We start from the raw sequence: 12,664 nt of genomic DNA, 5'->3' as shown, positions 1-12,664 counted from the left end.
CTGGAGGCCCCACCGAGGTGTGTGTATCTGAGCTGACAGAGGGCACGCATCAGTCATGTGACGGTGCTTCCTCAGAGTGTGTGACCTCTTCTGAGGACTCATCAGCCTCCTCACACACCAGCTCCTGTGTCACTCTTGAAGGACCTTTGGGAGATGAACAACATGAATTTGAACTGACAAGTGGAAAGGGTTCAAAGAAATCATTGTGCTCATGATCATATTTCAATTACAGGTGTCAGGACACCAACATGAGTGATTGTTCTGTGCCATGTGGCTGTGTGATATCGAATTTTCTTACCAGGTATCTAGGAGACCCCCATCTCTCTATCTCCAGTGGTCTGAGAACTGCTGTGCAGGAGAAGGCTGCAGATGTCAGAGTGGGGGGTTTTGCACCTGAAGGTGACATTCCACTCACCTTTCCTGCCCTGATGAGGTCCTTGAATCTCTTTCAGCCCTGTATCCAGGATGGTGGGACCACACTCCTGCTGCTCACCTCCTCTTCCAACCATACCTGTTTGTTCACAGATGCTGGCCTTTTGCTCCTATCCGCTGGGAATAACACATCTTTACCTTCCGGGAGCGAAGCAGAGAGGAGTGGACCTGCATGAGAGCAGTCCAGGTGGACCGGAGTTTGAAAAAAAAATCAACAGTGACATCACAAGAAAGCTACAAGGTGATTGGTTGGTGAGTAACAGCTGATACTGCCAGTAAATAGCTTTAACAAAAATCAGGTATGTTGCCTCCCTGGTGCTCGGGTCAAGGATGTCTCGGAGCGGCTGCAGGACATTCTGAAGGGTATGGGTGAACAGCCAGTGGTCGTGGTACATGTCAGTACCAACGACATGGGTAGAAAAAGGGATGAGGTCCTGCAAGATGAATTTAAGGAGTTAGGAACTAAATTAAAAAGCAGGACCTCAAAGGTTGTAATCTCAGGATTACTTCCTGTGCAACGTGTTAGTGAGTATAGGAACAGGAAATTAGACCAGGTGAATGCATGACTGGAGAAATGGTGCAGGAGGGAGGGATTTAGATTTCTGGGACATCGGGACCAGTTCTGGGAAGGTGGGACCTGTACAAGCAGAATGGGTTACACCCGGGCAGGACCGGAACCTATGTCCTCGCAGGGGCGTTTGCTAGTGCTGTTGGGGAGGATTTGAACTAGAATGGCAGGGGGATGGGAACCTGAGTGGGGAGACTGAGGAGGAAGAAACAAGGATAGAAACAAAAGACAAACAAAAAGGCAAAAGTAGAAGGCCTAGAAATCAAGGGCAAGAAACAAATAGGGCCATAGTGCAAAATAATGCTAAGATGACTAAGAATGTTAAAAAGACAAGCCTAAAGGTATTGTGTCTCAATGCGCGGAGTATTCACAATAAGGCATGTGAATTAACCACGCAAATAGATGTAAATGGATACGACACAGTTGCGATTATGGAGACATGACTGCAGGGTGACCAAGGATGAGAACTGAATATCCAAAGGTGTTCAATATTTAGGAAGGACAGGCAAAAATGGAAAGGAGGTGGAGTAGCATTCTTAGTAAAAGAGGAAATCAATACAATAGTGAGGAAGGATATTAGCTCAGAGAATCCTGATGTGGAATCTGTATGGGTGGAGGTAAGAAACACCAAGGGGCAGAAAACGTTGGTGGGGGTTGTATATAAACTCCCAAACAGCAGTGGTGAAGTAGAGGATGGCATTAAACAGGAAATTAGAGATTCATGCAATAAGGGTGAAACTGTAATTATGGGTGACATTTCTCGACATGTAGGTTGGGCAAACTAAATTAGCAATAATACTGCAGAGGAGGAATTCCTGGAGTGTGTACGTGATGGTTTTTTGGACCAATACATTGAGGAACCAACAAGAGAACAGGCCATCCTAGACTGGGTATTGTGTAATGAGAAAGGATTAGTTAACAATCCTGTTGTGCGGGGTCCCTTGGGGAAGAGCGACCATAACCTGATAGAATTCTTCATTAAGCAGGAGAGTCCGAGACGAGGGTCCTGAATCTAAATAAAGGAAACTATGAAGGTATGAGGTGTGTGTTGGCTATAATAGATTGGGAACATTGCTTAAAGGGTTGACAGTGTGTAGGCAATGGCTAGTATTTGAAAAGTACATGGATGAATTACAACAATTGTTCATTCCTGTCTTGCGCAAAAATAAAACAGCAAAGGTGGCTCAACCGAAGCTTACAAAAGAAATTAGGGATAGTATTAGATCCAAGGAGGAGAAATATAAAATGGCCAGAAGAAGCAGCAAACCTGAGGATTGGGAGCAGTTTAGAATTCAGCAAAGGAGGACAAAGGGATTGATTAAGAAGGGGAAAATAGAGTATGAGAGTAAGCTTGCAGAGAACATAAAAACTGACTGTAAAAGCTTCTATAGATATGTGAAGAGAAAAAGTTTAGTGAAGACAAATGTGGGTCCCTTACAGTCAGAAACGGGGGAATTTATAATTGGGAACAAAGAAATGGCAGACCAATTAAATACATACTTCGGTTCTGTCTTCACAAAGGAGGACACAAATTACCTCCCAGAAATGTTGGGGAACATAGGGTCTAGTGAGAAGGAGGAACTGTATGAAATCAGTATTAGTAGGAAAATGGTGTTAGGGAAACTGATGGGATTGAAGGCCGATAAATCCCCAGGGCCTGATAATCGTAGAGTACTTAAGGAAGTGGCCCTAGAAATAGTAGATGCATTGCTGGTCATTTTTCAAAATTCTGTAGACCTTGGAACAGTTCCAACAGATTGGAGGGTAGCTAATGTAACCTCACTATTTAAAAAAGGAGAAAAGAGAAAACAGGGAATTAGAGACCGGTTAGCCTGACATCAGAAGTGGGGAAAATGCTAGAGTCCATTATAAAAGATGTAATAGCAGAGCACTTGGAAAACAATGGCAGGATCGGACAAAGTCAACATGGATTTACAAAAGGGAAATCATGCTTGACAAATCGACTGGAATCTTTTGAGGATGTAACGAGTCTCATAGATAAGGGAGAACAAGTGGATGAGGTGCATTTGGACTTTCAGAAGGCTTTCAATAAGGTCCCACAAAAGAGATTAGCATTCAAAATTAAAGCACATGTGATTGGGGGTAAGGTACTGACATGGATAGAGAACTGGTTGGCAGACAGGAAACAAAGAGCAGGAATAAACGGGTCTTTTTCCGAGTGGCAAGCAGTGACTAGTGGGGTACCGCAGGGATCAGTGCTAGGACCCCAGCTATTCACAATGTATATTAATGATATAGATGAGGGCATTAAATGTAATATATCCAAGTTTGCAGACGACACAAAGCTGGGTGGGAGTGTGAGCTGTGAGGAAGATGCAGAGAAGCTCCAGTGTGATTTGGACAGGTTGAGTGAGTGGGCAAATACATGGCAGATGCAGTATAATGTGGATAAATGTGAGGTTATCCACTTTGGTGGCAAAAGCAGAAAGGCAGATTATTATTTGAATGGCGATAGATTGGGAGAGGGAGAGGTTCAGCGAGACCTGAGTGTCCTTGTGCACCAGTCGCTGAAAGTAAGCATGCAGGTGCAGCAGGCAGTTAAGAAGACAAATGGTATGTTGGCCTTCATAGCGAGAGATTTGAGAACAGGAGCAAGGATGTCTTGCTGCAATTATACCAGGCATTGGTGAGACCACATCTGGAGTATTGTGTGCAGTTTTGGTCTTCTTATCTGAGGAAAGATGTTCTTGCTATGGAGGGAGTGCAGCGAAGGTTCACCAGACTGATTCCTGAGATGGCAGGACTGACGTATGAAGAGAGATTGGGTCGATTAGGCTTGTATTCGCCAGACGTTAGAAGAATGAGAGGGGATCTCATAGAACCCTCCAAAATTCTAACATACTTGACAGACTAGATGCAGGAAGGATGTTCCCGATGGCAGGGGAGTCCAGGACCAGGGGTCACAGTCTAAAGATAAGGGGTAAGCCATTTAGGACGGAGATGAGGAGAGATTTCTTCACCCAGAGAGTTGTGAACCTGTGGAATGCTCTACCACGGAAAGCAATTGAGGCCAAATCATTAAATATATTCAATACCGAGTTAGATATAGTTCTTAGGGCTAATGGGATCAAGGGATACGGGGAGAAAACGAGAAGAGGTCACAGAATGTGAATGTTCAACCATGATTGCATTGAATGGCGGAGCAGGCTCGAAGGGCCAATTGGCCTACTCCAGCTCCTATTTTTCTATGTTTCTATGTTTGTGGGTCCTGATTGCCTGCAGCATTACCTCCAGGGATGTGTCTGAGCACAAAGGTAACACGACCTTCCTGTCTGTGTGCTGACAGTAATTCTTTGCCAGTCAGGTGCAGGTCATCATCACACCTGCCCACTCGGATTGGTCAGGAATCCTGGAAGCTGGGTGGGAATGCTGTGGCTGAGTTAAAAAGCCACGGCAAAGTCCACTCCTAGATCTTTCAGGTCCCAGCCCACTGACAGACTCCCCCAGGTGTGAGTAGGTGTCAGTGTTAAAATTCAGTCTAAAATCTCTCTCTGGAAGGTGTTTTCCAGAGGGAACTGCCAAGCAGCTGGAAGCACTGAACCTTTATTGAGTTCAGGTTATCTGAAGCTAATAGACCCCCCATGAAGAGCAGCTCAATCTCACCTTCTTTTCACTGGAGAGTTTCCCAGTCCCCAGGAAACCTGTGCTGGAGGCGTTAAATCCAAAGCATTCTGAAAATGTATTGAAAATCCAACCCTTTCTATGTAATTGTGATTTTAAATGGTGTGTTAATTGTCGACCCACCTGTCTGAATGATTACACCAGCAGGCAAATTATTCACGTGCAGCCAATTGGGTGTCAGTGAAAGCTGGAAGTGGATGTATTGGAGCCGGGCTGTGGTCAAGCTTCAATTTTCTCTGATTTTTAGCTAATTCCATCCCTCTCATTCTTGGCTGTTAAAATCCTCTCCCCAGCCTCAAACTCAAAGGTTACGAGGAAGCTGTTTGGAGGTGAAAATTCACCCTGATGTAGTATCATAGGGAGTGTTTTTGTGAGCTGAGGGACAGGTGAATTGCTGAAGTGAGTAAAAGGAGCGAAATTCTTCATCTGTACACCATGTACTTACCAGCTGCTCAACACATCCCCTCCCCCAATCACCACAACCCCTCCCCCACTCACCACAACCCCTCCCCCACACACCACAACCCCTCCCCCACACACCACAACCCCTCCCCCACTCACCACAACCCCTCCCCCACACACCACAACCCCTCCCCCACTCACCACAACCCCTCCTCCACACACCACAACCCCTCCCCCACACACCACAACCCCTCCCCCACTCACCACATCCCCTCCCCCAATCACCACAACCCCTACCCCACACACCACAACCCCTCCCCCACTCACCACAACCCCTCCCCCACTCACCACAACCCCTCCCCCACTCACCACATCCCCTCCCCCAATCACCACAACCCCTACCCCACACACCACAACCCCTCCCCCACTCACCACAACCCCTCCCCCACTCACCACAACCCCTCCCCCACACACCACAACCGCTCCCTCACTCACCACAACCCCTCCCCCACTCACCACAACCCCTCCCCCACTGACCACAACCCCAACCCCACACACCACATCCCCTCCCCCACTCACCACAACCCCTCCCCCACTCACCACATCCCCTCCCCCAATCACCACAACCCCTACCCCACACACCACAACCCCTCCCCCACTCACCACAACCCCTCCCCCACTCACCACAACCCCTCCCCCACACACCACAACCGCTCCCTCACTCACCACAACCCCTCCCCCACTCACCACAACCCCTCCCCCACTGACCACAACCCCAACCCCACACACCACATCCCCTCCCCCACTCAACACAACCCCTCCCCAACTCACCACAGCCCCTCCCTCACTCACCACAACCCCTCCCCCACTCACCACAACCCCTCCCCCACTCACCACAATCCCTCCCCCACTCACGAACAACCCCTCCCCCGCTCACCACCAGAATCTCTGTTATCCAATCCAATCTGATCACTTTCCCACCGGGCGGTCTAGTTTAAAATTATTCCCTCTTCCTCTATAAGATCACCTGCCATGAAGCCGGTGAATCCCTTTGAATTTGAGCTGCAGACAACTTTCTCACATTCTGCATTACACCAGCTACTGTCACAAACTTCAAACAATGTCAGGAACTAACGGCAATTATAGCATTATAGAAGGGTTACAGCACAGAATGAGGACATTTGGCCCCTCGTGTCAGTGCTGTATCTCTGCGAGGACAATGTAACTAATCCCACTCCCCATCCTTTACCCACAGCCCTGCAAATGATTTCTTTTCAGGTGCTGATCCAATTCTCTATTGAAAGCCCCTTAAATCGATGTCCTCTGGTTCTCAGCCCTTCCACCAATGGGAACAGTTTCATTCTATTTATTCTGTCAAGACACCTCATGATTTTGAATACCACTATCAAATTTCCTCTCAACCTTCTCTAAGGAGAACAATCCAAGATCCTCCAATCTATACACGTAACTGATGTCCGTCATTCCTGGAACCATTCTCGTGAATCTTTTCTCCACACTCTCTAAAGTCTTCATATCCTTCCTAAAGTACGATGTCCAGAACTGCACACAACACTCCAGTTCAGTGTGAACCAGCATTTTATAAAGGTTCATCCTAACTTCCTTGTTTTTGTACTCTATACCTCAATTCATAAAATCCAGGATCTCGTATGCCTTTTTAAAGATTTTCTCAACCAGCCTTACAACCTTCATTGATTTGTGCACATATACTCCCAGGTCTCTCTTTTCCTTCATCCTCTTTAGAATTGTAAACTTTCTTTTATATTGTTTCTCTTCATCCTTTATTGAGATAAGTTGACCGTGCTGACTGGAGGTAATCAGCTTAATTTCCCTTTAGCCAGCTTTGTGCTCACAGTTCACCATTCCCTCCTCCACTTCATTAGTTTCACAAAATGAACCACTCCAGAGTCTAGGTTGTGAGAAAATGAATCAACATTTAAATAGAATTACTTGAGGAGTATTTTCACTTTCGTTTGTCTGGACTCCAGCCAGGACCAGGAAGGTCCATATATTACTGATTTAGATGAGGGAATTAAGTGCAATATCCCCAAATTTGCAGATGACACAAAACTGGGTGGGAGGGTGAGTTGTGAGGAGGATGCATAGAGGCTTCAGGGTGATTTGGACAAGTTGAGTGAGTGGGCAAATGCATGGCAGATGCAGTATAATGTGGATAAATGTGAGGTTATCCACTTCGGTGGCAAAAACAGGAAGGCAGATTATTATCTGAATGGCTATAAACTGAGAGAGGGGAATATGCAACGAGACCTAGGTGTTCTCATACACCAGTCGCTGAAGGTAAGCATGCAGGTGCAACAGGCGGTAAAAAAGGCAAATGGTATGTTGGCCTTCAGAGCGAGAGGATTCAAGTACAGGAGCAGGGATGTCTTGCTGCAATTATACAGGGCCTTGGTGAGGTCACACCTGGAATATTGTGTGCCGTTTTGGTCTCCTTGTCTGAGCATGGATGTTCTTGCTCTAGAGGGAGTGCAGCGAAGGTTTACCAGACCGATTCCTGGGATGGCGGGACTGATGTATGAGGAGAGATTGAGTCAGTTAGGATTATATTTGCTGCAGTTCAGAGGAGTGAGGGCGGATCTCATAGAAACCTATAAAATTCTAACAGGACTTGACAGGGTAGATGCAGGAAGGATGTTCCCGATGGTGGGGGAGTCCAGAACCAGGGCTCATAGTCTAAGGATATGGGGTAAACCTTTCAGGACTGAGATGAGGAGACATTACTTCACCCAGAGAGTGGTGAGCCTGTGGAATTCACGACCACAGAAAGCAGTTGAGACCAAAACATTGTATGTTTTCAAGAAGGAGTTAGATATAGCTCTTGGGCCGAAAGGGATCAAAGGATATGGGGGGAAAGCGGGAACAGGTTACTGAGTTGCATGATCAGCCATGATCATAATGAATGGCGGAGCAGCCTCGAAGGGCCGAATGGCCTACTCCTGCTCCTATTTTATATGTTTCTATGGTACATCTGTGAACCCAGAAGGAGGAGAGACACTTCACAGTGAAAGTATGGCTGCTCTACACAGGCTCCTGAAACAAGTTTTACTTCAGAACCTGTCTCCTCAGGGTTTCCAGTCCGTGTACAAGTATATAGATCACTGGGTAACATCACCAAGGGATTGTGAAAGGGAGAGAGCAGTACAAAGAACAAAGAACAGTACAGCACTGGAACAGGCCATTCGACCCTCCAAGCCTGCGCCGCTCTTGATGCCTGTCTAAACTAAAACCTTCTGCACTTCCGGGGACTGTATCCCTCTATTCCCATCCTATTCATGTATTTGTCAAGATGCCTCTTAAACGTCTCTATGGTACCTGCTTCCACCACCTCCTCCAGCAACAAGTTCCAGGCACTCACCACCCTCTGTGTAAAGAACTTGCCTCGCACATCCCCTCTAAACTTTGCCCCTCGCACCTTAAACCTATGTCCCCTAGTAACTGACTCTTCCACCCTGGGAAAAAGCTTCTGACTATCCACTCTGTCCATGCCACTTATAACTTTGTAAACCTCTATCATGTCACCCCTCCACCTCCGTCGTTCCAGTGAAAACAATCCGAGTTTATCCAACCTCTCCTCATAGCTAATGCCCTCCAGACCAGGCAACATCCTGGTAAACCTCTTCTGTACCCTCTCCAAAGCCTCTACGTCCTTCTGGTAGTGTGGTGACCAGAATTGCACGCAATATTCTAAGTGTGGCCTAACTAAAGTTCTGTACAGCTGCAGCATGACTTGCCAATTTTTATACTCTATGCCCCGACCGATGAAGGCAAGCATGCCGTATGCCTTCTTGACTACCTTATCCACCTGCTTTGCCACTTTCAGTGACCTGTGGACCTGTATTCCCAGATCTCTCTGCCTGTCAGTACTCCTAAGGGTTCTGCCATTTACTGTATACTTCCCACCTGCATTCGACCTTCCAAAATGCATTACCTCACATTTGTCCGAATTACATTTCTCTGCCCAAGTCTCCAACCGATATATCTCCTGCTGTATCCTCTGACAATCCTCATCACTGTCCGCAACTCCACCAACCTTTGTGTCGTCTGCAAACTTACTAATCAGACCAGCTACATTTTCCTCCAAATTATTTATATATACTATAAACAGCAAAGGTCCCAGCACTGATCCCTGCGGAACACCTCTAGTCACATCCCTCCATTCAGAAAAGTACCCTTCCACTGCTACCCTCTGTCTTCTATGACCAAGCCAGTTCTGTATCCATCTTGCCAGCTCCCCTCTGATCCCATGTGACTTCACCTTTTGCATCAGTCTGCCATGAGGGACCTTGTCAAAGGCTTTACTGAAGTCCATATAGATAACATCCACTGCCCTTCCTTCATCAATCATCTTTGTCACTTCCTCAAAAAACTCAATCAAATTAGTGAGACACGACCTCCCCTTCACAAAACCATGCTGTCTCTCGCTAATAAGTCCATTTGTTTCCAAATGGGAGTAAATCCTGTCCCGAAGAATCCTCTCTAATAATTTCCCTACCACTGACGTAAGGCTCACCGGCCTATAATTTGACCTTGAAACTGCTGGCTTTCTACTGGCAGGAACTCAATGCTGAGAGTCACCAGACTGTGGACAATCCTGTAAAGAAATGGAAAATATCACCAAGTGATTGTGAAAGGGAGAGAGCAGTAGACACGACCTTGGAGCTGCTGAAATGTTATTTGCAGGCACTCAACGCTGGAAATATAATAGCACCGATTGTCTCGGGGTCTGTAGTTGGTCGTCTGCTGCCACGATGTGCTGATCCCGTTCTCGCCGTGCGGCAGGGGGCCATGGACAGTTTACACATTCTCCTGAAGTTCCAGGCCTGTTACCAAGGTTTGAGTGGAGAAGATTAAAATGAGCAGGGGGAAATTCTGAAAACTATCGGCCAACGATTGGCGAGCACGGACAGCTCCGTCCTCTTTCAAGGATGCAGCGAGCTGGCACAGCTCATTTCCAAACACTTGCCCCAGGACCAGCTGGGAAACCTGCTCCTTACACTTTTCCAAGGCCTTGTTGACCATCACCCCATCTGTTCCAACATAGCTGCTGTTATCATGAGAAGCATTGTCGAGAGACGTGGCCCTGAGCTGCAAGATCATCTCTCAGAGACCCTCGACGCGCTGCACCAGCAAATGCAGACAATCACCCAAGAGCAAGTGAGATTCATAGTTGTCGACACCTTCACCCTCCTCACGTCCCAGCAGCTGCCAGCCGTTGTGCGTTGTCTCCTCCGGTTCCCTGGACCTGTGGACGAGGGCACCAAGTCCATCTGGAGATTAATAGCAAAGAAAACTCAGCTGACTATTCCCACCTTAAAACAACTCATCCAAGAGATGAACTCATCCGTGCCATTGAATGAAAGGAGCCATTCAGTGGCAGAGGATGACAGCCCTGATCCCCTGGCTGTTATAACTGCTGTGTATGAGATCGTCTCCCAGCCGGAGTCTGCAGAGGCTGTAAACACCTTATATTCTGGCTTGTTCTCTGCTCTCTTAGTTCATCTGAGTCCCTGTATCTGTGTTATTTGCCTCCTGACTTTATCCCTTGCAGTCTCCGAGGAAATGCGGCTTTCTTATCAGCTGTCCTTACATAGAAAACGTCCCGCAGGAGAACGTGGATCGAGAAACTCTGCTGTTTAAGGATCTCACGCTCTTGATCCAACTCAACACAACAGCCTCATCAATCATCCTCCACGTTTCCTTTTGTAAATATGTTTTTTTTGAATTAGATGTAAATTATTAGGTAATAAATGTTAATTGTGTTGTTACCCATGGAGTTCATGGTGAATGGATACAATACTGGAGGTGTGACTGGGCTGAACTTCATGCACCAGCTATCATTACATTCAGTCTCATTTGTTTACAGTGATTGAGCTCCCATTGAGACTTCATCGTGAGGTGTGGGTCAGGAAGCAAGATATTGGGCTGAATTTTTCCGGCCCATTGGAGGTGGGTCGGGAGGTGGGAGGGGTCGGAATATCAGGATGGAAGGCATCTGGATGGGAGTATGATGACTTCACATCGATACTGGATTTTCCGCAAGGTGTCCAGCATGGTGGGAGGACCTCACGTTTACATGTGGTGGGAAGGTAATTAAACCTTTTAAACAGGCAATTAACTTAAATTTTACCAGGGTTTTCTGATTTTTCTGGAGGCACATAGGTTCCACGGAGCTTCAGAGTCTCACTAAGTATAAGGAGGTCCTGAGCTAGCGAGAGGTCTTGGCACTGAGGAAGCAACAGCACGGACTTTGGCATTGTCAGTCGGGAGAAGTGGATAACATGCCATAGCTGCAGGGCTATTCCCTACCAGAGTGGTATGTTGAACGTGGCATCTGTGTGGGTAAGGTGTGGGGGGGGAAAGAGGTCCTGCAGAGTGAGTGAATCTACCTGCCGTGACCTTATTCACTCAGGTTTCCGTTCCTCCAGTGTGAAGGAGCAGCTGAAAGGGAGAGAACTGCAGCCACAGACAACAGGACAGCAGCAACCAGAGGGGCAGCAGGGAACGCTAGCCTCGGAGGGGAATCTGAGGGGAAGGGTGCAGAATGTGACGCAACCAGCCTCATGTGCAAAGAAAATGTTACCTGCCACAGAGGGTCAACAGACTGAGTCTCAGCTACCTTCAAATGTCGGAGCAGCAGTATCACCAAAGACTCCACCTCTCAAGGGAGGTTGTCACAGAGCTGTGTGCCATGTTGGAGGATGAGCTGAGCCCTATGGGAAGTTGTGGGCACCCAATGGCTGTGCTGCTGACCAATGCCATGCTTAAGAGGGCCAGCCTCGGACCATCGCTGGATTCCCACAGGTGCAGGGTGTCCTCAACTGCATACATGTGGCCATGAAAGCTGTCACAGACCAGGCGGTGGTCTTCATCAGCAGGAAGGACTTCCACTCACTCAATGTACAACTGATCTGCAACCGCTGCAAGTGCTTCCTGCAGGTGTGTGCAAGGTTCCTGGGAAGCAACCATGATGTCTAAATTCTAAGGCAGTCCCAGGTACCAGAGTTTTTCAGAACTCCTGCGCGCCTTCCAGAATAGATACTGGGTGACAAAGGCTACGCATTGAAGACGTGGGTACGGACACCTGTGAGGAATCCTAGCATTGCTGCAGAAGAGCACTTACAAGACCTACCATGAGTGACCATTGAGCAGGCCACAGGGCTTCTGAAGATGTGGTTAAGATGCCTAGATAGATCTGGTGGTGCCCTTCAGGTATGGCCCAGCAAGAGTCTCACACATCATGGTGGTTTGCTTTGCCCTCCACAACCTGGTGCTTCAGAGAGGAAAACAATTGAACAATGAGCATATCATGGAGTGCAATGCCTCCTCCAACGATGAGGAGATGGAGGAAGATGATGACCAGGCATAGGATGCTGAAGGGCTTCAGGGACCACAGGCAAGATGCCATGAGATAGGCACAGGGGCGGCCCACAACGCATTAATACAGGCACAGTTCACATGATCCTTATGACAGATCAATGCAATGATAAAAAGCTTCAGCACTGTGCAGCCCTGGTGCCACCTCCTTCATTGACCTTGCCATTTCCCTGCACGCAGTAAGACAGAATGTTGCGGCATGGGGAA

General features: G+C 47.5%; 1 protein-coding gene across 1 annotated transcript in view; it reads left to right on the top strand.

Moving 5' to 3' along the window:
- adprhl1 (ADP-ribosylhydrolase like 1) overlaps positions 1-12,664 on the top strand; it is a 108,283-nt gene that overhangs the window by 16,266 nt on the left and 79,353 nt on the right. Inside the window, exon 2 of the mRNA XM_068039843.1 lies at positions 526-684. The gene's annotated coding sequence lies outside the window, so the exon portion shown is untranslated. The remainder of the gene's footprint in view (positions 1-525; positions 685-12,664) is intronic.

The sequence above is a fragment of the Heterodontus francisci genome, chromosome 10 (genome assembly GCF_036365525.1).
Source record: "Heterodontus francisci isolate sHetFra1 chromosome 10, sHetFra1.hap1, whole genome shotgun sequence".
In the NCBI taxonomy this organism is placed as follows: Eukaryota; Metazoa; Chordata; class Chondrichthyes; order Heterodontiformes; family Heterodontidae; genus Heterodontus; species Heterodontus francisci.
This window is presented reverse-complemented; position numbering and strand designations above follow the sequence as displayed.